At 43.7% G+C, this 25,844-nt stretch overlaps 1 long non-coding RNA gene across 3 annotated transcripts in view; it reads left to right on the forward strand.

The window, feature by feature from the left end:
* The window catches only part of LOC119034294, a 164,002-nt gene that overhangs the window by 75,671 nt on the left and 62,487 nt on the right, over positions 1-25,844 (forward strand). Inside the window, exons 8-9 of one of the 3 annotated variants that reach the window (XR_005079525.1) lie at positions 1,970-2,035; positions 3,708-3,761. This is a non-coding gene — a long non-coding RNA (uncharacterized LOC119034294). Of the gene's footprint in view, positions 1-1,487; positions 1,626-1,969; positions 2,036-3,707; positions 3,762-25,844 lie in introns of those variants that run through there. The other 2 variants (XR_005079526.1, XR_005079524.1) reach the window with 2 other exon arrangements.

The following is a 25,844-nucleotide window of genomic DNA, read 5'->3' on the forward strand; positions in this document are numbered from 1 at the left end:
TAAACTATTACTCTGTTTATCTGTAATGTCTGAATTAATTAGACAACACCGTCAATTCGGCTATTTTCCGGTCATTGGCGCTCTTTAAAACCAATCAAAGCGAACACAAAGCGAGTTTGGTTTTCCGAAATCAACCTTGCCCCCTCTCACATAGCCTCTGCCTGTCCGTCTTGTTTTCCCTTTCTGTCCCCCCCCACCCCCTCTCCCCTCTCCCCTCTCCCTCCCCGCCCCCTTTTTCCCATCTCTCCCTATCAATGAGGCGGCAGACATCCCAGACCTGCTCAGTCAACTGCTTCAAGATTTATTCTTTGTAACAAATCTGCAACAGCTGGAGAGCCGGGGAATGCATGTAAACTTTGTGTGTGTAATTTGGTGACAAGTCAGGCTTAATCAAGCTCCCAGTGGCTGGATGAGAGGAGTGCAGGGGAGCGGCATATGGGGAGCTGAGTGGTGAACAGGCAGTGGGCAGGGAGGGAAGACACAAAGCTCTGTTCATGTGCATTAACATGCAGTACAGTAGTGGTGGCAGGCGCACAGACAGCCAGCAGTCAACCCCGCTCCATCCTCCAGCCTGCGTAGACGTGCCGACAGGTACTGCGCCGGGCTGAGTGTGCACTGGCGGTTTATTTTTTTCTCGAGAGCATATAGAGCCGAACATTTCCGTTACGCTTGACAAGTATATGGACATGTTTATTCAGTGATGGGATTTATTTGTGGGTGAATTTAATGCGCATATTTAGAAGCTCCGATCCCTGTCACCGGATACATGGGCACATTTGTCGAATAGTGATTCAGAAAAGCGTTTCCGCGTTTTTCTGCTCATCAATGCAAAATCTTAAATCATCTATGCAGGAGATGAGCCACTGCTGTTATATTTGAGGGAAAACTGAAACATTAATGTCCAGTGTAATGGTAGTGTACAATAGTAATCTGCTCTGCTCTCGGCTCACATCCCACTGGAGTGAGCACAACCTCAGTTTACTGTGCACCCTTTACTGCAATTTTCTCCTTCGATGTCGCTGTAAGCTTGAGTGTAGGAGGCAACAATGAGGCAATGAGATGTGTTCAGCAGTTTCTTTTATTATCCTTCAGCAGTGGAAGTGTGCAGAATATTCACAGTAGTGATCAGCTCGGCCCAAACCAATGAGCCAAAAATCAGAGACTAAAGAAACAATAAATTGGAAACTTTCAAATGGGTAAAAGTGAGGCAAAAACTCTTTACCGCTCTGTAACTCCTTTGGGCCCCCGCAGCTTTTAGCCTCTGCAGGCTGTTCACTTGCATTAACTGTCTCTGTCAAGCCACTCCAACATCCTGCTTCCATGAAGCAGAAACTCCTCCTACTGCAGGAAGTGCCAATCAATTAACAAACAAGTTGCTTATATCAGTGCTTTAACTACGTTGACAGCTTAAAGCATCAATACATTTTTTCAAAACAGAAAACAATATTTTAAACTGCTCGATATGGCCCTTTCCTTCAGAAACTCCCTAACCTCCCCCTCATCCGTACCACACTTGGCACATTCCCCCAGGAACTTGACCATAAAAGGATTCTGGACAGGCCAGGATTGGTTTGCCAGTTCCTGGGTCCAAATCAGAGGAAGGCCAGGTGCAGTCTGGAGGAGAGGTGAGGAAACAAAACATGTTAAAAAACACTTGATTTTGTCAGAGGTTTCCTTTCAGTATGATGCGATTTTGTGACTGTTTCACAGCTTCGTGTTCTTTAATCACCAAACACCTCAGCCACCTGCCGGCTAGACAGTAGAATTAAAGTGACTGAGTGTTGTGTGGCGTGTGTTTATACTGAGAAGTCCCGGGGCATCCTGTGACAGTCAGCTTTAATCACATGATGGTACCATTGACCACAATCACACCGAGGCCACTTTCCTGTAACACCATGCCCAGGGTTTAGAAGCATGCCGTGTAAACATGGGGAACCTGACCGGTTGTTTACATTTCACTGATTTCCAGGTTGATCAGCAGCTTAACAGATCATGGAGAGTGAAAATCCAGACGGATGTCGGGCCATGTCTCCAGGTAAATCAGCACACTTGATGACACATAAGCTTCTTTTGGACAACGGTTAACATTAGCATTAAGCCACTTCCTTGCTAACTTGATATCAGTGAATCGTGTGAATAGGGTCAATTGTCATCTAAAAATGTACACCATAACTAATTTGCTCTAGCTTAAAATAAACATACCAAGGAAGACTATATATTAAAACAAATTCATGTTCACTATTAAAGTAGTTGAGCCTTAAAAGCAAAACTCTCGCCAAAAATGCAACCTATTTTTTGGTGAATGTATATGAGTCAAACCTTCGTGTAAAATATAATTATGACAAAAGAGGGACTTTTTTTACCGTATTTTTTGTTTTCAGGTCAAGGTGGACCGCTACTGTCTTCCAGCAACAACTATCCACGTGATATCTCACATGACTTTTCCGGCTTTTTCTTTTAGTATTGTACCTTATATGAGGCTCCTTTTTCAACTTCAAGGTCAATACATTTTTTTTGCTAAACACAAAATGACAAATTATCTGTACATTTATATGGACCTAAGCTTTAGGAGCGGTCCACCTTAACTCATCCATGTTAAGTCGCATTCGGAAATTGACACTTCTCCACTGGCAGAACGGCGGCTAGAGGAACAAGCACATTTGTTCTACAAAAACTTCCTTTTTAGTAAACTCTGTGTATATAAACAATGTTCTCAGTGCTCAAGTTCATATGTAGAGACCCTGGTGATACTACAAGCCAAGTTTCATGTTTTGTCGAGCCTTCTTGGTGTTTTAAAAATGGCAATTTTGATTTTTCGTAAAATTATAAAAATTGCCTGTAGCACTCCCATTGAAAATGAGTTTGAGCCGAAAACGAAAATACGGTAAATCTTAAAAGTGCCTCTTTCATTGTAATTATGCCTTTACGCAAAGGTTTGACTGATATGCATTCACACAAAAAGCCTTAGTTGCACTTTGCAGAGAGTTTCGCTTTAAGCTGAGGAAAATAACCAAACAATAGCGCCCATGCAGAAATGATGAGCCTGATTTTTGTCCACCTCTTTCATAGTTCACAGACTCATTGTTTAAAAGAAATATAAATTACATTCGTGGTTTGTCAACATATTTGATAGGAGATGTTGAACAGTTCAATAGTTTGACCACCAACATACATGAAAGCCATTGGAGACATCCTTGCGACTGGTCTGTTATATGAGTCTCACATTAACACACACGCACTTCTTTCACACTAACTCAAATGCACACACACACACACACACACACACACACACACACACACACACACAGGGCTTAATGTTAATGACAGGGTTATGTAGCTGGACTGAACTGTACAGCTTGTGCCAGCTGCCCCGTGCAGCTGCAACACATGATCGAGAAAAGAAAGGAGGAATTAGACAGAGGTGGATAAATATGGGAAAGACTGAGTGCAAGGATAAATTTAATGGATTGGAGAAAGTGCGAGAAGACAACAACCGCGCAAGACATGAAAAGCAGAGAGAGAGTGGGCGAGTGAAATGTTGTGATTAGAGGGAAGGTAATGGACGGGGGGGGGGGGGGGTCAAGGACCGTCAGCGTAATGTGGCAAGGTCAGAGGGGTAAAGCAGAGAGAGAAAGAATAACAGAGTAAATATTGGTTCTTCCTATAATGCAGAGACCTTGGTCCTTTAACTTAAAGGTACCTATTAGCTTAACAGATCATGGAGAGTGAAAATCCAGACGGATGTCGGGCCATGTCTCCAGGTAAATCAGCACACTTGATGACACATAAGCTTCTTTTGGACAACGGTTAACATTAGCATTAAGCCACTTCCTTGCTAACTTGATATCAGTGGACATCATGTGAATAGGGTCAATTGTCATCTAAAAATGTACACCATAACTAATTTGCTCTAGCTTAAAATAAACATACCAAGGAAGACTATATATTAAAACAAATTCATGTTCACTATTAAAGTAGTTGAGCCTTAAAAGCAAAACTCTCGCCAAAAATGCAACCTATTTTTTGGTGAATGTATATGAGTCAAACCTTCGTGTAAAATATAATTATGACAAAAGAGGGACTTTTTTTACCGTATTTTTTGTTTTCGGGTCAAGGTGGACCGCTACTGTCTTCCAGCAACAACTATCCACGTGATATCTCACATGACTTTTCCGGCTTTTTCTTTTAGTATTGTACCTTATATGAGGCTCCTTTTTCAACTTCAAGGTCAATACATTTTTTTGCTAAACACAAAATGACAAATTATCTGTACATTTATATGGACCTAAGCTTTAGGAGCGGTCCACCTTAACTCATCCATGTTAAGTCGCATTCGGAAATTGACACTTCTCCACTGGCAGTACGGCGGCTAGAGGAACAAGCACATTTGTTCTACAAAAACTTCCTTTTTAGTAAACTCTGTGTATATAAACAATGTTCTCAGTGCTCAAGTTCATATGTAGAGACCCTGGTGATACTACAAGCCAAGTTTCATGTTTTGTCGAGCCTTCTTGGTGTTTTAAAAATGGCAATTTTGATTTTTCGTAAAATTATAAAAATTGCCTGTAGCACTCCCATTGAAAATGAGTTTGAGCCGAAAACGAAAATACGGTAAATCTTAAAAGTGCCTCTTTCATTGTAATTATGCCTTTACGCAAAGGTTTGACTGATATGCATTCACACAAAAAGCCTTAGTTGCACTTTGCAGAGAGTTTCGCTTTAAGCTGAGGAAAATAACCAAACAATAGCGCCCATGCAGAAATGATGAGCCTGATTTTTGTCCACCTCTTTCATAGTTCACAGACTCATTGTTTAAAAGAAATATAAATTACATTCGTGGTTTGTCAACATATTTGATAGGAGATGTTGAACAGTTCAATAGTTTGACCACCAACATACATGAAAGCCATTGGAGACATCCTTGCGACTGGTCTGTTATATGAGTCTCACATTAACACACACGCACTTCTTTCACACTAACTCAAATACACACACACACACACACACACACACACACACACACACACACACACACACACACACACACACACACACAGGGCTTAATGTTAATGACAGGGTTATGTAGCTGGACTGAACTGTACAGCTTGTGCCAGCTGCCCCGTGCAGCTGCAACACATGATCAAGAAAAGAAAGGAGGAATTAGACAGAGGTGGATAAATATGGGAAAGACTGAGTGCAAGGATAAATTTAATGGATTGGAGAAAGTGCGAGAAGACAACAACCGCGCAAGACATGAAAAGCAGAGAGAGAGTGGGCGAGTGAAATGTTGTGATTAGAGGGAAGGTAATGGACGGGGGGGGGGGTCAAGGACCGTCAGCGTAATGTGGCAAGGTCAGAGGGGTAAAGCAGAGAGAGAAAGAATAACAGAGTAAATATTGGTTCTTCCTATAATGCAGAGACCTTGGTCCTTTAACTTAAAGGTACCTATTAAGACTCGTATACAGGATTTCTGCACTGCATCTTGTTTACTCTGCATTTGTAGGTGAAAAGATGTGTCTCCTATGGTTCAAGGCGTTCGCTCTACCCTTGGAATAATTCTTTTTCAATAGAAGAACCTTTGGCTGTTTGGCTGTTTTTTTTTTTTCCTGTAAAAAATGGTGGTCGCCATGGTTACGCAATTAAATGAATTGAGACCTTTTGGCGGAAGTTGATTGTTACAAAGGCAGACTGTGTATTACATTCTCCGCTAACTTCAGAACAGCCATTCATAGAAGTGATGCAGACGGTGTGAAACCTTGATGCATATGTATGAGATTTAATGTTTATTGGATTCAAACGAGGCTTTAAACGGGGAGAAGAGGGAGGATGGCACAGGGAGGGATGGATCATGTTGGATGTGTGGCGTGCGAGCTCGGGCGAATGTGCGCAGTTTTTTTTTGTTTTTTTTTTTTGTCATGATGCATTATAGTTTCTCCTCGGGAACACATGGCAAGGTATTTACCGAGCCATCTGCTAAAATCGCCCGGCTGAATTGAGCTGACGTCCAGTTGCTAAGGAAATGGATGCTTTTCAAAGGGGGCCAGCCAGTGTTGCACACCTGTCAGTGTAAAAGGACCCAGTCTCCCTCTCGCTGTCTGCCTCTTTCTTCATCTCTTTATGCTTGTGTGTCTGAAGCTCATCAGTCACATGTTAGGAGTGTCCCTGCCTCAAAGAACACCCCTATTATTCAGTGTTCTGTGATTTGCTGCTCTTTTGTGTATTTTGGCCTGTATTGTACGTTTGAACCATCAATGAGGCTGACTTTATGTTACGCGCCTCTTCTTGAAATTACAATAAAACTGCTAAAGATGATTCAAGCGGAGCTGGTGAGCCGATGTGGATCAGCCCTGCGAGAGGCATCACGAATACCAGCCAGAAGTAAAACGTGAAAAAAAAAAAAAAGGGAGCACGGTGCACTTCAGCACAGTTGGGCACGTCAACGAGCAGGTGGTTATGATTGCTTTAGTGTCACAATCCTACAGCCTGCGGCTAGACACTTTTCCCAGAAGAAGTTAATGCAGTTGGAGAAGTGTGTCCGGGGCTTGTGACGGGTCTCAGAGAAAGAGGCTGCGGGGCAGGGCATGACCTTCGGAGAGACGCTTTGTCATGTCGGCCTGAGCGCCACGTCCCCGTCTGGATGACACCTATAAAGGTCACCGCAGGGGCAGACTTCTGGTCGTAAATCAACAAGGTAACTTGGGACGCGGTGTCCTTTTGGTCCCAATTCCACTGTCCTGCTTGGGCCTTGCCCTAGATTCAGGAGGAGAAATGATATCATGCGAGATGGAGCGTTCCAACATAAATGAAAGCTTGAAATATGTTTTCCCCCCTGAAAGCTTGGAGAGATGTGATTTTGTGCTAAGAACTTTGTGAGTTATAGGTATGACTGCTGTGAATGCTGCTGGGGTTAAGGTAGCCGGACATTTTCTTGGATTAACGCGCACATATTTCACAAAATAACGGGACTGCTAAAAGGAATGAATCTCTTTTTGTCCTTACCTTTTAAACACACAGTATGTTACTCCTGCTGCTACGGGTCTCTCAATCAAACATAACAAAAGACGTAAGTAGCGCGGGATCATGGGAGCTGTTGTCATTGGAACGACCAACTGCTGCTGATGGGAAAAACTAGCTGCATGACTCTGGCAGAAATGCTCATGGAGAGGTCATGTTTGAGAGTTTGGTTCATGTTAAGTGATGTCACGTTCGCCGACCTCCTCCCTCGCTCTCTCTCAAGTCATGCCGACAGCCGACTTGAGTGAAAATACAGATGTGTCCGGGTTTATACACTGCTGGCAAGCTAACGTAAGCTCACAACTCAAAGGAATACACGACAAAGGCCCGGTTGTTTTTAGACATTTTAATCGGAGAATTATATAAATAGAAGGAAGGACGATGAAAGAGGGACGTCATATGAATATATGGTGTATCTAATTAGACCTCACCTGCTGCGCTCTGGAATTAAAATGGAAAGCTGCTACCTGTAGTGACCGTTGTGTTCAAACCTCTGTGAAAGAAGAAAAAAAAGCCCCATAGTTATAAGCAAGTTCATGTCCTTATAACCTAGCTACATATGGTGAATTTGTGAGTGCAAGATCACAGCCTTTTGCTTTGCCTTTGTACTTAACAACGGCCCTTTGTATTCTACACTCTCTGAACTATATTGTTACTTTACGATAACAGGACCATCAGCCTTCCATTAGCGAAATATTAATATGCATCTCAGAAAAGATAATTGCCCCTCGCCGCTCTCATCGCCCAGACACGATGTGAACTTAGAAACAATCCCTCCTGTCTGCTTGCCGCGGAACAAAAGGGGCCTTGGATGGAGGAGGAACATCTTCATTTCCCTCACAGAATACATTAGGGCCTGTAAGTGGGCTCGGTTATTGCGATGCCTGCGTTTGCGTCGGGCACCTGGGATTCTCCAGACCTGTTTGATGTGGCCCTTTTCAAGCACTCTGATCATCCTGCTAAATTGCGGCTAATGGACAGGGCCTGCCACTCGGAGAGGCCCAGACAACAGGGGGACAATTTAGTGACACGCACACACCTGTCCTTTGTAGTTGAGCGAGACATTGTGTGCACAGGCGCATTAGTCTCCGCGGCGCACATACAAGGCACTTTGTGAGCTGCAGTGTAGCCAGAGCTGCCATTTAGGCCTGAATAACCCCAGGTGCCATTACCTTGGGTACCTGAGTATCCCCCTCTGCACACACACACATACACACACTCTGACCAAACAATAGTCATTGGGGGCAGAGGGTGCTCGTACATACGATTGTGTGTGTTATATATTGTGTGTACACAGTGGACTGTGTTTTTCACTATAGGATGTGCATAGCTGCACCTGTCCCTTCAATGGAATCCCATCAATGGAGAATAATAGGCGGGGGGGAGGTGGCAGTAAGCCAAGGCGTTTGCGGAGACAGACCATGTTTTCCGCTGTGTAATAATTGGTTCATGCCAAAAATGTTGGTGATTTTGTTCCTTTGTAAAAAAAAAAAAAAAAGAAAAGAAAAAGAAAAGAAAACTGTTCAGTATTCCCCCGGTTTTTAAAATTTGCCCATTTTTCTTTTCCTCTTTTTGTTTTTAAGTATCTGGATTCTGGTAGAAGTGAGAACCCCCACTGTGTCACCCATTCGTTTGTAGACCGCTGTTTTCAGCCTTCCATTTGGCATTACGGACTTTGCCATCTGGGTTTTTTTTTTAAGCTGAAGTTTGTACGAGAAGATGGTGCACGGGAGGATATCCTGATTGGATCTCCATCGACTGGCCCCGGTACTGAGATATTATACTTAAGGCGGCCATTCCCCGGTATGCTATCATCTATTTTAATCTAAATAGGATCATCATTTACAAAACAAACATCATGCTGCATTTGATAGACTGTGACCATGAACTCATAAAGAAACTGTTAACTGAGGTATTGAAGCAGGCAAGAAATGGGTTAATTTTCTCATGAGCTTACATACAATCAGACTTCTGTTTGCAACCAGTCAAAGAAATAATGCAGGTTTGAGGCAGTTCCTCATTGGCTTCACCTTTCAGGCCCGGAGGCTCTCTCCATATTTGTTTTTATAAGTGAATGGTTGAAACCTTTATGTATGAAAATATTCATAATTTTAATGCTTTACTTACTTTTCTCTTTGTTTCTTACTGAGATTGTTGTTCAACATGGTGCTTATCTTAATTAAATGGACCTACTTTCTAATTTAAGTGTTAGTTGGATACCCAGACATGTCAAATTGGCTCACTTTTGGCTTGTTTCTTTATTTGGTACGAAATGTTTACAGCGCGCTGCAGCCGTGACATTTCTGCTAATTAGTGAAACCTTTAAACGAGCAGAATCTCCGCTTTGTTCCCGATCGCAAGCAATCTTTCTCAAATTAGCCGTAATTATTATTCCTCATCAACTACCAAACGATAAATAATAATAAGAAAAAATATATATATAAAATAAAATCCCAAGGCCTAAGGAAATCGACAGTGCTCGTACAAGCACACCGCAGGCTACTTTTCTGAAGTGTGCTGGAACAAATAACTGAGCAGGTAACTGAGCAGAACCTTTGAGAAATGTCCGAGGCTTGGCTCCAAACCAAGCCCATATTGAATGGCACCTAACAGTTTTAAATCAAGTCTGTGTGCCCAGCATCTGATGTGGGAGGGACTGGGAAAGGCTTTCTGTGAGCGCACCGGGAGATTTTTATATTTGAGCTTAGTATGTGCGTGTGTGTGTGTGTGTGCGTGTTTGTGTTTGTGTGGACAATGACAGTATCTGTTGTGCCAGAGGAACTGATGAGCAGGTGGTCTGAGTGGGATTCAGCATACTCTCTCTCCCTCCTATTCACACTAGCACTCATGCCTCTCCCTGCTTCTGTATTTGTGCGTGTGTACGTGTCTGTCTCTCGGGCGGTCTCACTCTCCTTTTTTCTCGCTGTTTTTTTTTTTTTTTTTTCTTGTTTTATTTCATTTCTGTTTGTTACATGTGAATCATCGTTCAGTGCGCTGCCTGCGCCGAGCAGAAAACTAATGCGGCTTACTTTTGAAAAAAAAAAAATGAAAAAGAAAAAAAAAATGCTGCCAATACAAAGCAGCGGGTCTCTCTCAGGACAGGAATAAATGCTGAAAAACGGATCCCTCTGTGGAAGTGACATGCAATATGGGAGTTTTGACACCTGTGCTTGAATGTATGTTTGATGTTGCGATGAATAAATCATTACAGGAACTCTCCTCTTCTGTTACCGAGGCAGTGCAGTGTTACATGACTCAGAGGACTCTGGACAATGCCCTTCGCCCACACACACACACACACACACACACACACACAGGCATGCATACTTTACATACCATCACTAACCAGATGTCGGGTCTATTGATTGCTTCAGTGACACGGTTCAGCAACATCCCATTTAGCCGATGTGAATGCGGGACACTTGCCGTCCGCGCACACAACCGCACACACACACGTCCCAAGTGCATGGACGCACGCACACCTGAGCAGCTCAGGATAACACACAGTACGGTGTGCCTTCCACCATTCACGGCAGGTCCGATATGACCCATATGTTCCCGTTTGGACAGTGACCCAGTGTTGAGTATCAGCTCCATTCAGAGGATCAGGTAGTGAGATGAGGTGTCACCTGTCTTCCTCCCTCTCTTTCTGGTACTCTTTCCACAAATTCAGCAAAGATCATTTTAAAAATGACCTTGTATTTTGGCGCTGAAGGGGAAAAATAAGGCCGTGTATCAGATTTGTAAGGACTGGAATGCAGTTGTCAATAGTCACAAAGTACAATAACCCAAGTATTGTCCTATGCCTCGATTTGTATTTACTAAATACTAAATACTAAATATATCTATTTTTTATTGTTGCAGGGACAGTGCGCAGTTGATAGTAATTGCAGTTAGCAGTTAGCTAGCAGCTAATATGCATCTGCCGTCTCTGGGCAGGTAACCAAAAACACACATATCTAAAAAGCCCCTCACCACACATTACACTACATGAAACAACACAATGCATGAAAGTCCAATATGGTAGTACAATGACTGACAAGATATGCAAAGGCAATCATTGTAACTGATTGACTGACTGATTTTGTGCCGATTTTAGCCAAAACCTGGGCCTGGTTGTAAACACTTGCAACACTTCCTGAGTCTCTAATGTTTGTAGGTATGGCATTCGTTGCACTTATACTCCACTCCATTTATTTGGTGTCTTCAGTCATATCATAATTGTACACAAAAAATATAGTTATTCAACAAATCGAGACAATAATCAGCAGCCGAGTAGATATTGAAAATAACTGTTAAAAATAAATTAGAAGCTCAGTATAATTCTTGTTTTCATATTCTACGTCTCATGACCAGTTGTCTGTTTTCTTCATCCGTGGCCATAAGCGCTTTGCAGAAATAAGAATTCGCCCGATTCGTATATGACACATTCGAGCCGTGCCGCGTCGGCGCCGATGACTGAGCAAAGACGTGAGCTGAGTAACGTCGACAGTTGATGTCTGATGCGTCATGAATTATAAATAATGTAGGTGAGCTCTCCGCTGACCCGTGACAAACATTCCTACAGGAAGTAGAGTGTCGGGGCCTCGCTGTGTCTTCAGCAGCGCTGTATGTGATGTCACCGCCTTCGCAGTCAGCGAACCGTATTTTCGTTTCTCTCTAGCGTCGGCCTGAGGCAAGAAAAGAGGCAGCCAGTTTTTTGAATATGCAAATATTTTTAGGAATTAGGGGCTTGATATGAATAATGATGTGAAATGATGAACTCGTTTTTACTGGAGAGGAAGAGACATGTTAAACTGTGGTCCACTGTCCTTTCTCATTAGCCACACTACATCAAGCCTGCACTAGCTGTGTGTGTGTGTGTGTGTGTGTGTGTGTGTGTGTGTGTGTGTGTGTGTGTGTGTGTGTCTTTGGGTGTGTAGTACAAACCTTCAGTCTTCTTTTGTGGCTCTTTAATTAAGGAGTATTTTTTTGCATTTGGTGTCAGCTCTTTATCAGCTGTGGAACCACAACTGAAACCTCCAAATCCAAGGGGAGAGACGGGTGTAGGGAGGGAGATATAAACAGTGAGTCTGCAGACTGGATTCTGGATGTACAAATACATCTGAAACATAATAATTAATCTGACACGAAAATCTGCTGCTGCGGCGCCGTCTCGTCTTTTATGCCTTTACGCTCTCAGCAGATATTTAATTGAAAGCTTCAGTCAGATGATCTTTGTAAACGATACTTTAATAACGGGGCTTGAAAAGTGTGAGAGAATTTATGATACATGTTTTGATACATGGCCGTAATCTGTTGATAATTTCCATCAGGGCTGGGGTGCTTGTTCATATTTATTGGCTGTTATGTTAAGTCGTAAACCGTGGATCAATAAAGGGGTGCACTTAAGGAAATTAGATAAAGGATTTATTTTTATTGGTATTGATTACAGAGCGGAGAGGCGGCAGAGGGGGAATTGTTTCTGCAGATTTGTGAGAAAATAGGGAGGCAGGAAAGCTGACAGAGGGTCGACTAATTTGTCAGAATATTTAGCTATTTAGTTTTTTTCTTTTATGGCCTTCGATTGGTTCCAGAAATCACATTTAATGCAATCAAACAGAGGAAGTACGAAGAAGTAAAACAATTTATGTCATGTAACAGCTCAGTGTTTCCTACACTGAGCTGTATGATTTCATTTGTATTGTGGCCCTCAACATGTAATAAGAAGAGGATGTTCTTTCAGAAACAATCTTTGCATTTCTTAATGCCGTGCACAATATATATTCAGCCAATATAATTTATTATAGACCGTTTATGAATCAAAAGCTGATTAATAGAGCCGATATTGCAAAGCCAAATATTAATACACACTCTAAACACCCCGAGTCGGTTCGTATTCTCCTGGTAAATACAGAGATGAGGAAGAACAAGCTCAGCACAGGTGGGTATGGGAATCTGGTATTAAACAGCCCCAGGCAAAATTCTTAAATGTCATAGTATTGATAAGCTCCGATGTTAAGATGACTTTTTAACACATTGTTGCAGCCTCTATTTTTATTGAGCTCCTCCCTACATGCACACACAAATGGCATGGCAACCAAAGTGGGTGTCACACAAGCACCGCGTGTTTGCTTGGCCATAGAAATCTTAACATTTGACAAATTCTTATAAACTTAACTGCTCGCCGAGACAGATCAGCCCCTCGTCCCTCTACCGGGGCTGATTCACAACAGCAGAGGGAGGAAGTCTGATGCTAACTGATGTCTGTGGTCCTCATTCTCTGAAAACTCCACTCAGTATTTTGATATCAAGCGTATTTTCTGTTTTTTTTGTTTTTTTGTTTTTTTTCATGTTAGATTAGTTTCCAGTGAGATATTACTGAGTTTATAGTCATTTTGCGGTTGTATACATCACTGTCGTGTATATTTAGAACACTCAGTTGTATTTTTGACAAAGGTTTCTAGTCATCCAGGGCATGGTCATTCTAAGTGCTGTATTGTAGGCAGCTGGGCTTGTTTCAGTTTCTTGAGGATGATTCACCTCTCATCCAAGAGGCTTCTTCAGCTCTAACTAACTGGAGTGGAGCTGCAGGTTTTCAAAGAGTCGATTCTGTTCCTTTTGTATCTTTTAAAAGGCAATTATCTTGTAATTAAAAAGAACTTATAAGAGTATCAAAAAGAAGCAACCCAATAAAGAGTGTCAGTAAGAGTAGCAGTATTGATTAAATACTGCACCTGGGTAGATCTAAGCAGTGTAGACAAGAGAGCCAGACATGTCATCACTGCTGTTGACTTTCATGTAGGTTTCAGAGGAAGATGACACTATTTGCAACTCCTGTTCTGCCAGGATTCTGAAAATCCTACGAGTTTTAACGCAACAAACTTGAGTTATGGAACATTAAATGAGCCGTCTTTGCTCTCAACTTTTTACCATCAGGTGTGCACACACTACATGTTACAAACTTCTTTTTTGAAAAACAGAAATATGAAATCCTGTCATCTCATCAGTGTCAAATATGAAAAACAGGTAATTATCAGTATTGGCTTGCTGGATTCATATTGTGCCTCCCTGGTCACGACTGATGTGTGTGTGAATTTATGTAGCACCGATGATGCTAACTTGATGCTTTTTAGTGTTTGTCAGTGTGCTCATCCTCAAACAGCTCATGCACATGTGCACATCCCGGTGCGTGTGTGCGTGTGTGCGTGCATGCGTGTGTGTGTGTGTGTGTATGTGTGTCTGTATTCATGATTATTGTGTGAATTGGGCTGTGTGTGGGCGTCGTCCATTGACCAGTACATAGCAAGCCATGCCTTGGCAGGTGTGGGATGCTACGTGGGCTAACTGAAGTCCCTCCGCCAGCCTGTTAGCCAGCCAGTCATCCACTCACTCAGCCAGCCAGCCAGCCAGCCAGCCAGCCAGCAAGGCAAGCAAGCAAGCAGGCAGGCGCAGAGAGAGGCAGTACACAGCTGTCTGAGCAGGCCTCCATTATCCAGCACTATGTATTGATCCACCCTGTGGGATTTTTCCTCTTTGGCATGGGATCATCTGTGAACACACACCAGCACGCAACCTCTCGCACAAACGTTAACGGAAGCACGCACACCTTCACACATGTATACACAAATGCAACACATACAAAGAACGGAACACACACATTTGTACCAGGCTGAGATCGATAGCCAGGAGGGGGGATCTGGAACCTCTTAGTTTTTCTTATATATTTATTTTCTTTATTTTATTGTCTCCTCCTCTGACATCCAGGGGGGGGGAACACGACCCCCCTTCACTCTGTTGGGTGCTGCCGCTGTGCTGTTGTGTTTTCTCTAATTATAGAGCATGGCAATGGGCAAGGACCCATAAAGAATATCTCTGACGCTATAATTACTTTGGCTGCTCGCAAAATGAATCAGATAGTGTCAATAGGATTAACAAATGGTTTGGGTTTTAATTTTGCCTCCACCATAGAGCTGGTTGCCTCTGTTTGTGCGATATTTGATTATTTCTCGCTTTTTAAAAAATCGAGTTAATTTTGCTGAAGAAACACGAGGACGATGCGTGAAACTTAACTTTGATCTCCGCTCTTTGATCGCAGTTCTGCTGCTTCTTTGATGGAAATGGGGGGAAAAAAAATCCTCTTTTTTTTCCCAATTTGATATCATTCTGTAGCGCATTCAAAACACAAAGATTATGTTATTACACAAACAACAACAAAAAATGCAAACAATGTGTTTGCATTTTTATCCTCCCACGCGTGATCTCATGGACGGCCCCGGCAGTAATGATCAAACGAAGACGCATCTTAATCAGTGCGTTGTACACAAACAAACCAACAGTTACAGTACAAGCAAGTGTAAACTCCAGATGATCGTATGATTAATGTATTCGTCCTGCGCGCGCGCTCCTCAGTATTATTGCCAATAAATAATGCATGAGCCCCAGCTTTTGTTGATGGTAAGATGCAATGCATGGGTCCTGAGTATTCTGCTTCCATGCCAAGAAATGGCTCTCAATACAAACTCCATCCTCTCCTCCCTTATATACTGTGTCTTGTTGTCGTTTCCCTGCCACTCTGCTCTCGGTGCTGGCAGCCAGGCTGAACAAGGCTTTGAGATCAGTGGTGATGGTGGTGGGGTGGGGGGGAGTTAATGAATAATAACAGCCGTTAATCTCTGATGGAAAACATCTTTTCATATGAAAATCTCCAGGTTGATCTCTCCCAATCCCACCACATTGTCAATCTGGAATATGGAGGCCCTAGAGGGAAAGGCACTGTAATCTGCTCTTAATCTGTGTCCACCCCCTCTCCCTCCCCTCACCTCGCCCAATATCCTCAACAGCAGCTGTTTAGCGCGCTCTGCTTGTTTTCATCACTATGGATTGTCTTTGAATATCACTCTAATATTTAAAGTGTCTCTTTTCCTGAGATTGTCTCTGGAGATGATAGGACAACCATTTAGGGCTATTGTACAGAAGGAATGTGTACTTGGCCAGCCTGTATCTAATTTGGAAATTATAGTGATTACGAGCTAAATATAAAAACCCAGGATTTTGAGGCTGTAAGAGGCCTGCAGCGAAGGCTTACTGTATTGTTTGCCAGATGCACACACACACTTACACACTTAGACAGACAGACAGACACACACACATGTGGACGCAGAGAATCGCACAAACACGAACACGTGCGCACAATGGAAGAAGCAGCCGTCTGATGCGCTAAGTGCTGTTGTGTCCCGTTGAGTGCGTGTCAGCCTCCATCTTCGCTGCCCTCTCTCCTCACTCTTGTTCTTTCCCCGGCCTGTCTGTTTGTCCGTCCGTCTGTCTGTCTGTCTGCGCGGAGGGGAAAAACATTTGGAGCAGCACCCGCTAAAAGCCTGCAAGCGGGGATGCAGGGAGCCTCCTCGGGGCTCTTAGTCCACTCTGGACTTTAAATGGAGCCACACACATGATGGCTAACAGATGTTTGCCAGATTACACGCAACGTGGGCCCAACCTCGCCTCGACTGCCACTGTCTGTTTGCCTCCACTCAAACGCTCCGGGTTCGAGTCCTCCCCCCTATTTTCTCTTGCTGCTCCTCACTCGAATTCAGTGGGTAAAGGGTGATCTGCAGGGTCATGGATAGCTGTCTAGTGGAGCCTTAGTTGCCTGCTCTCGGGGTAATGCATATATGTGTTTGCTGTATGTGTGTGTGTGTGTGCGTCAGGGGTTGCATTGTTGGGAAAAGGGGAGCGTGACGAGAGTCTGCTGTGGATATAATTAATAGGCCACATGCGGCTGCACCAAATGTGTCACAGTGAGGGGATATCAATCGATGGAGTCTGCCGGCATAAAGGGTGTGTGTGTGTGTGTGTGTGGTGGGGGGGTAGTTGTGGGGGGGGGGGTGGGGGGGGGAGATGAAGAAGGTGGTGTGGGGAAGAGGAGCAGGACCCAAGAGAGGAATGAAAGGGAAGAGAGATGTTGGGGGGGGGGGGGGGGGGCGACAAGGAAGAACCATGGGAAAAGGAAAGAAGGACTCTGGAGGAGAACAGAGGAGTAAGAAAATGCAGCAGAGGTAAAGGGAGGGGAGGGAACAGGGAAGCAGGGAAGGGGTGTGGGGGGGCGGCTGAATCTCCCATCTCAGCTGGATAGAAATCACAGCCTTTAGCAATTTCCTGCAGAGACATTTGACATGGAAATTCATGACCGTGTCAATATATGGACATAGCGTAGATCCAACACATACATCACAGGAAACTCCCCAGCCGCGTATTTAGCAGCTGCTTGTATCTAATCTGATTCAGCTTGCTCTGTGTCTATACATTTAGTGTGGGAGAAGCGAGCGAAATCAAAACCTTTATTCCTCTCCTCTGCCGTGGATATTGCCAAACACCACAGAACTAATCGCAGCGAAATTAGGGTGGCTAAATGCAGTAGCGCCGGTACTTTGGACCCGCCACCCAAGTAGTAAGATATCCTTCCTTTCTCAGGGCCCTAAACTCAGCAGTTGGCCTGTTTTTAAAGGGTGCATATCTAAGTTTGGAGGCAGGGGAGGAAATCAATGAAGATAAGAGTTGGATAGAGAGCTGTGTGTTGAACAGGCTGGCAGTAGACTGAGAGAAGCAGCCTGTCACCAGCTGCAGGGCCCTACTCTGTGTGATGGTGTGCGTGTGTGTGTGTGTGTGGGGGGGGGGGAATACAGGGACACATCTAGGCACACAGTCACTGATAGTGCTGCCAGGCGCCAGACACCCATAGATGAGACAGGGGGCGTTATCTCAGACTGCTGCTGCTGTTGCCCTTGGAAGTCATGTGGGTAGGTACACACAAAAACACATGTGCATGCACATCTACACTGACATGCATTTAATGCAGTTGTATACACACACACACACACACACACACACACACACACACACACACACACACACACACACAGTTGAACTTTAGTTCCTCCTCTACCTGTAAAACTGTCTGTCTGCCAGCTGGGGACATATGTATCCGCCAGATTATTGACTGTAATATGCACTCCGGGACCAAAAAAAACCACAGGAGATGAATAGTGACTGCTTTAGCTGCATTGATTGTATTTCCAAACGTTCACTGCGGTAGTCGAGACGGCGATTTGAATATGAATGTTGGGCTTAAATAAATCCGCATTGAGGAATTTCATTTATAACCTACTTTGAATAAATAGCATCCACTAAAATAAATTGTTCCTGCACTCTTATGCTCTGCCTCAAAAATAGTCATCATTTAGTCACATTTACCATATTATAATATGTGTAATGTTAGATGTTTATTATTATTTTGATATCATTTTTAAAAGTGCACTATGTAGTTTAGGGGAGAATCTCTTTTTTTTCATTATTGAATAAACTGAATAGACGCGCTGATCTTAAAGGACAGTGCAACTTCTTTATGGAAAAAATAAATATTTCTGAGATTGTGCTATTACCTTATCATATTATTGTAAATATTAAAAATCTTAGTTTGAGTGTTTTCTCTCAAACCACGTAGTGCCCCATTAATAGGCATATGTGTATAATTAAAGTCTCTTAATGGTGAATGCCGATAGGAGTGTCATGATGACTCCAAGAGGCTTTGCCAGAAGATGCCTCGCTGTCTGCAACGTCTCCTCAACATCTCTGTGGCCTTGTCACATGTCGCATAACTCCTACCTATCATGAGTTGTCCACTGATGGTTAAAGGCCCCCCCCCCGCGTGTTTGTCATAAGGTGTCTGGATGCTTGGATGACATTTCCTGAACGACGCAGCACTTGAATGCCTCACGCCACGTGTCCTGCAGTAACTGATGCTCCGCGCAAATTCACAAGACTTGCCAGGACACGTAAGGACCTCCACATCTCTCTCAGTAGATATCTCTGCAGTGCGGAATGTCAAAACTGTTGGTTCAACCGTCACTGTTTTCACAGTCGAAACCAAATTTCTGTGCACCTGCGAGGACCTGAACCTTTGTGTCCTCCGGTCCTCTACACAACCCTGCCGACCACTGTATACAACGGCCACAAATCTGCTGGAGATTTATTTTACCTCGGAGTAATCCCGTCATGTTTCTTTGCATTTCGGTCCTCCATCTGAACTCTTTATTGGTGACAGCCGCTGTAGATCAGGTGGTTGGTGGTTTGTTGGTTTTGGGGGGGATATGGGGGGTGGGGGGGTGGCAAAGGAGCTGTCATTTGGTCTGAGGAACACACACCCCAGACCCAGCGCTGCCTGGTCTCTGTAACAGCCCCTCGCTGCCTCCCCCTAGTAAACAGTCCATTAGCGTAGTGCTCCAAGGTAAACATATTTACTGGCTGGTGACGGCTTGCCAGTGTGGCTCCTCAGGCCCCGTGGCAGAGGGGATTTCATTAGGCAGAGGGCAGGGGGAGAACGGAGGAAATTAATGTGCCATTCAAGATGATTTCTTTGTTTCCCATCAACATGATCACAGACAGGCCGCAGGGAAGAGATGATTTACGCACACAAAGGAAAGAGACGGGGAGAGAGAGGGAGGGTAAGAGGGAGGGAGAGAAAAATATCACAAAAGGCTCCCGGTGCGTGAAATGTCTTCCTTTTGGTGAAAACGCTCTTGTCATGATTTTTTCTTTTTCTTTTTTTTTTTTTTTTTTGTTGTTGTTATGGCTTGAAGTGCTGGAATTGTTTTCAATCAGAAAAGCTTTCTTGTTTGTCATTAAGAATTGGAAATGGAAGTATATTCCGAGCAAAAAAAAAAAAAAAAAAAGCACCAACAGGCACAACAATGTAATGCAATTCTTTTTTTCCCCACACTATCTACACACAGTAATCCAACCAATGCGGCGATGTCCTGCAGCCTTGTTAAGAGCCTGTTTCACAATGGGAGCTTTTTCATACAGTTTGCTTTGCAACCTAGAGGATGTTATTCTGTGGCCTGCCTCGTTTATTAATAACTGCACCTCACCAGTGAATTGTCTGAAAAGTACATACAACTGATGGCAGCATACTAGGTGTGTTGGAGGATAGTTTGTAGTAAAACTGTACTTCAGTCTTGACCTTGCAAACTTTTCTTGCCATAATATACAGTATAAAACATTTGATTTTATTTGTAAGTACAGTATATTTAACACTACCTACAAAGGAATCTCTTTTGAAAGGATATCGGTGCTACAAAGTAATTAAATTACCATTTTTGGCTAGATTTGCAGTGCCAAACTACTGCATTTAGTACATCCACACCTAAGTGGAGGTCTGTTGCGGTAATTCAACATTTTTCGTTGCAATGAGAAAACATGATACATAATAACATAATAAGGGAAGGTTGCGGTCAAAAGTAGGCGTCTTGGAATACAACAAACACAGAAAGTGACTCAGAAGAACTGGACCGTAGGCTGTCATTAGTTGGAGAGGAGTATTCTATAAAAATGATCAGGCTCCAGGAACGGAGACTTAACAAACCCGGTGAAACACAAACACCCTAGAACGCATGCTGACATTTTTACCAGTTTTGAAAGCCGTAAATTTCCTCTGACCTCTGTTTTTTCACTGACGATGTAGTCGTCTTTCATTAGGACATGGCCTCTGCTGTAAATTGGAGAGTTTTGCCGTTTAAAGAGGTTCACAAATTCGCATAGATAGAGATCGGCACGTTGTAATCTGAGGCCACGGTTCTCCTTTGTAAAAAAAACAACAACAAAAAAAACGTGTATTGATGCATGAAGTGGAGCAACAACTCGACAGGTGCGTTTGTACAATTACTGTGCTCATACAGGCACTGAAAGACTTTTTTTTTTCAGGGCAGCCGATGAGAAGCGTAACAGTTAAAGATTCTTTGCAGAGCTTCTCGGCTCACCTTCTTGAAAGCGGTGACAATCTAATATATCTGGACTGGCCTTAGGGCAGGACCAATGCTCCCTTTGCTTTGAGAGGAGCAAGGTGAGGAGTTGAGCTGGTTCAGCCGTCTGATTACTGCAGGGTACCACTGGACTATATCCAGACCGTCTCAGGTTTGCCTTAGAATCCTTTAGATTGGCCTGGAACATGAAGGAATATAGGACTACTCTGCACTGCCACTTCACATCACTTTATATGAATTAGAATTTCAGTCACATTTACATTAATTGGTCCAACATTTTCCATCATTGCATTAAAAATGCTCAAATGTCTTTTAATACCAGTAATTGTTGATTTGCAGCACAGTGTTTTTTTCTAAAGTTTGTCTGAAATTTTGTTTGACGTTGGTGCAGTAGGTAAACCACCCACCCAGTATTGGCTCAATCACTTGAAATCAAATCAGATGATAAAGTTGGTAAAGATATCCTGTTTTCACTGATTACCTCCGCCAACAAGGTTATGTCTTTACCCGTGTCTCTTTGTTAGTTGGTTGGTTTGTCGGCAGGATTACACCAAAACTTTTGAACAGCTTTCCATGAAAGTTGGATGGAGGATGGGTCTTGGCCCAGAATAGACCCCATTGACCTCTTGATGAAAAATATCAGGCTTATTTACAGTAGGTGGCTGGTTTCCATGGGTGAGCACAAATGGGGACTATTGGGCTTGGTGCAATACTAGTTCACTGTATCATTGTTCAGCAACACCTACTTCTTTCAGGGCATGTTTGCTAACAACTTCACAAGCTTCACATCACCTGGTTGCATTATGTATTTTTTAAGGCAGCTGTGGATATTTGAGTATTCAGTCTATGTATTATGTACATCTGCAGCAGTTAACAATGATTGTTTTTGTTACAGAATAATCTGCTGATTCATTTTCTAGATGAACAGATTATAGATGTGTCGAAAAATAATCAAAACTGTCCACCCCGATTCCTCAAAATCAAAGCTGATGGTTTTAAACGTCTTGTTTTGTCCGACCAACAGTCCAAAACCAAAAAATACTCTGTTTAATGCAACAGAATACAGAACTGAGCTGTTAACCTCCCTATTTGAGAGGCTACATAGATTTAATTTCTTTACTTTTTATGACAATTTTAGAATCGTTGGCGAATATAAGTGAGAAGTCAACAAAACATGCCGCTCTGAATTACAGCGGATTGTGTATTCCTCTGTCTCTCTCCTTGACCCGCTGCACTTCTCCCCATCCACCACTCCTTTCCTTTAGGTCATATTCAGGGTTGTATGACACCTGTGAGCGATGTGCTGGCTGACACGACCTGCATACAAATGACCGCAGAAGGAAAAAAAAAACAAAAAACATGCCCCTTTTGTATTTATACACACACACACACACACACACACACACACACACACACACACACACACAGTATATTTTCAGATGCCTGTCTGGGCTGTGCTAGGAGGCAGTTTTATGTAGTTGGTGACCTTAGACTGTGGAGCAGGTGTTTAGGGTCTGATAACATCATGACAGAGAGTACAGGTGTGACTGCGACAGGGAGGGAACACACTCACACACAAACGGACACACGCGCGGACACATACAGTATTGCGTGTCATATTGGATGGCGCGGCTCTTTGTTCGCCGTCCGAAAAGGCGGTAACGTCATCCGTGGGATTATTCTCACGTTTGGATACAATGTGCATACAGCTGCGAATTAATAAAAATTTCAAATTCAGAACCAGCGAAGGCATGAACGTGTTCCACCATGTACTGCCCACTCACTGTAAGCCTTTATCCAAACATGCATCTGTTCGGTACAAACAATGCAAACGTAATTAATTAACAGTGATTATTTGGATATTGTGTTTACTTCCTGTGAAATCCGGACCATTTACATACATGTCACTCTATGTAGGCACAGTCTTGTGTGTTTGTGTGTTGTGGGTCTTCTGTTGATGCAGCTGAAAGTGATCAGAAACCCATTTCTTTCCCCCAGCAGTGTTTGAGTGTGTACGTGTGTGTGCGCACTCTGTCTCTGTGTGCGGCGGACATGCATAACTAAGAACCTAAAGGTAAATGTCAGCTTTTCACCGCTGTCTGGGGGGGGGAGACTTGTCCTCTGCACCATCATGTGGAGAGAAGCAGTACAGCAGTGACTTCATTGACATTCCTCTCATAAAGGCAGAGCGGCTAACCCGGCCTCAGAGAGTAATCCCTCTACACCGAGACGTGGGAAGGGAAGAGGGACACTGTAAAGCTGATCGATTTGATCCCCAACCAGGAAATTGTACATGTTTTTTTTTTCAGACAGTACTAAGAAGTTTGTCCGCTATGCCAGCCGTCCAATCCCTTCCCCTTCTACCCCGGGGTTGAATGCATAATATGTTTCTGTATGACATTAAACCGTGAAGAGATGTTTATAAAATTCAAACTATAGCGTAAAGTAAAGATCTTTTTTTTTTTCTTCTTTTCTTTGAGAAGTCCCAGCCTGCGGGGTGATGTTTTGTTGATACCCAAGCGCCCAAGGTACAGCCTTGATAAGAACTGATATACAGACAGAGAATGTTTTGTCTCTCCAGCCTCTCATTGAGCATGACAGAGAGGATTTTCAGAGAGGCTGCATTGCCAGATGGGAGATTGTTCCTCCATGGCTATTGTCTGCGAAACGCCTCGGAATATGTCAGCTTTATCTGTGTTAAAACATACCAAACATTTTTGCATGCGATACTGTGGTACAGAAGCTATAGCCTCTCCCATCTGTGCCGTTCGCAAACTGTATCTCGGTCCTGCAGCATCCAGCACAACGAGGCAGAAATAACTCCGCTGATCTGAGGAGGAGGTTGCCACTGCCAAATTTGTGATACGTAAAATGTGTGAAATATTGTGATATTGAGACATGGTTCGAGATAGATTACGTTGTATCAGCGGGCTGTGTTTCATCCCTCTTCCCCGCCGCTCGCTCCTCTCCTGCCTCTCTATCTCGTTCACACACACATACACACTGACACACATAGCGCTCTCATGCGCGCGAGAGGTGTGAAAGGCAAATATATGCTCTCCTTCACTGTGGACATAATACTGAGGTCATGAATGGAATGTTAATGAATGTTTTACCACATACCTCCATCGGCGGACGCACATACAGAGCCGCGGCTGCACACCAGGATTTTTTTACGCCGCGCGAGTACCAACCTCGCCAAAACCATAACAATACCCTATTTCAAATATGCATTCCTTTGCAAGCGAGTGGGTGTTTGGGTTTGTTTGTTTTGTTTTTGTTTTTTTTTCAGCTTGCTTTCACTTGCATATAGGGCTTGCAAGAATGTGAAAAAAGAATGAGAAAAACAGACAATTTAGCTGGCCGGCAAAGGTAAAGGGAGGCAAAAAAAAAATAAAAATGTGGCCCCGAGCAGGTCCGGTCCCCCGAAACGCGACCCGTGAACTCCAAATCCGTGTCACACTGGGAAATCGCAACGGAGGAAAACAAAGGGGAAGAAGAGGGTGTGGGAAGGAAAGGGCCGCGGCTCGCAGATCACTAGGCTGTGTTTGAGTATCTTATCGCGGCTGTCGCCAGCTCAACCTGGCTCCATTGACTTTGTGTGGGGATTAGAAAGGCCCACAGCTTCTGATTATTTGGGTGAGTGAGCGGTTCTGTGTAAACAAACATTGCGGCCAGGATTGTTCCAGTCACAACACGGCTGGTTGGCCCCTGACAAACGCCACACACACACACACACACACACACACACACACACACACACACACACACACACACTGACAAGCATGAGGGAGAGTACACACACGCTCCTCCTGGAGTGTCCTGATGGGGTTTGGGTCAATGTTTAATTCACCTTTTATGGATATCGGCCGTGATTTCTCATTGATAGTCAGAGAGTTCATAGGAAAAACAAGATGGACGGCAGCTGCTTTTCAAACCCGAAACATAAAGAAATCATCAAGATGAAAAGATTCTTCCTATGAGATGCTGTATTGTTCCTTTTTTTCTGTTTTTTTTTAAAGTGCAACACACTGAAAGATGGCGAACCAGACTGGAGCTACTGTAACCACAAACTGTTGGCATCTGTAGACTTGTTAAAGCCAAGAGGAGTCAAGCGGAAGCATATTGGGGGTGAAGGGAGTTGAGCAGTTGTAAGACAGAGAGAAAAAAAAAAAGTATTATTTTACCAACAGCACAATAAGCCAAGCAGATGGGATACGGTGCAAAGAGAACAACTTCGAGAGGAAAAAAAACATTTCCTCACAAGCGCAAATCCTCAGTGAGAACTCCCGTTTTATTTTTGCCGCAACCTTTCACTTTGCATTTTTGAAAAAACAAAACAAAACAAAAAAAAACAAAGGTAGAAGTGAGAAGCGCCCGTGAAGGGGCTGTGAAGTCGGCTGCATCTCCAGATATCCATTCCAGATGCTGGCTAGACTTGGTGGAGCCGGGGCCCGTCGCACTGGGGGCTGGATTTAGTTGTCTTTTCCTCCAGGTGTGATGCCTCATGCTGATTCCCCCACATGTTCCACAGGTCTTATCCAAACACGCCGGGGCTGGTGACAGCGCCGGTAGGCCTGCCCTCCCTCCCTGCCCGCCTTCCTCTCTCTCTGCCTCCTCTGGTGGGCCCACCCACCCACGCTGCAGCAAGCAGGCAAGCAAGCGAGCAACCGGGTCCTCTTCTCCTTACCTGTCATCAGAGTCGCTGCCCTTCCTCTACTCTTTTATTGCACCCTTTCCCCCCCAGATTTCTGTCTCCTCCTTGGGTTTGAACCCCTTTGATGACGGGGTTATGTTCACACCGCCGCTCCACAGGCTCCGCCGCGAGCCCCCGAGACGGACTGAGTTGTTGCTCCAGTAATTCAGTCGTGCTCGACGGTGATGTAGGACGTATTAAACTTGTCATATTTCAAGCCTGGTCAGTTTTAGGACGATACGCCATCGGGGTGGTTTAAAAAAAAAAAAAAAAAAGGAAAAAAAAAGAAAAGCAGAGTGGGGTGGAAAACTGAAAACAGAAGCTCGGCTGTTTCGTGT

Source organism: Acanthopagrus latus, chromosome 16, assembly GCF_904848185.1.
Source record: "Acanthopagrus latus isolate v.2019 chromosome 16, fAcaLat1.1, whole genome shotgun sequence".
NCBI lineage: Eukaryota > Metazoa > Chordata > Actinopteri > Spariformes > Sparidae > Acanthopagrus > Acanthopagrus latus.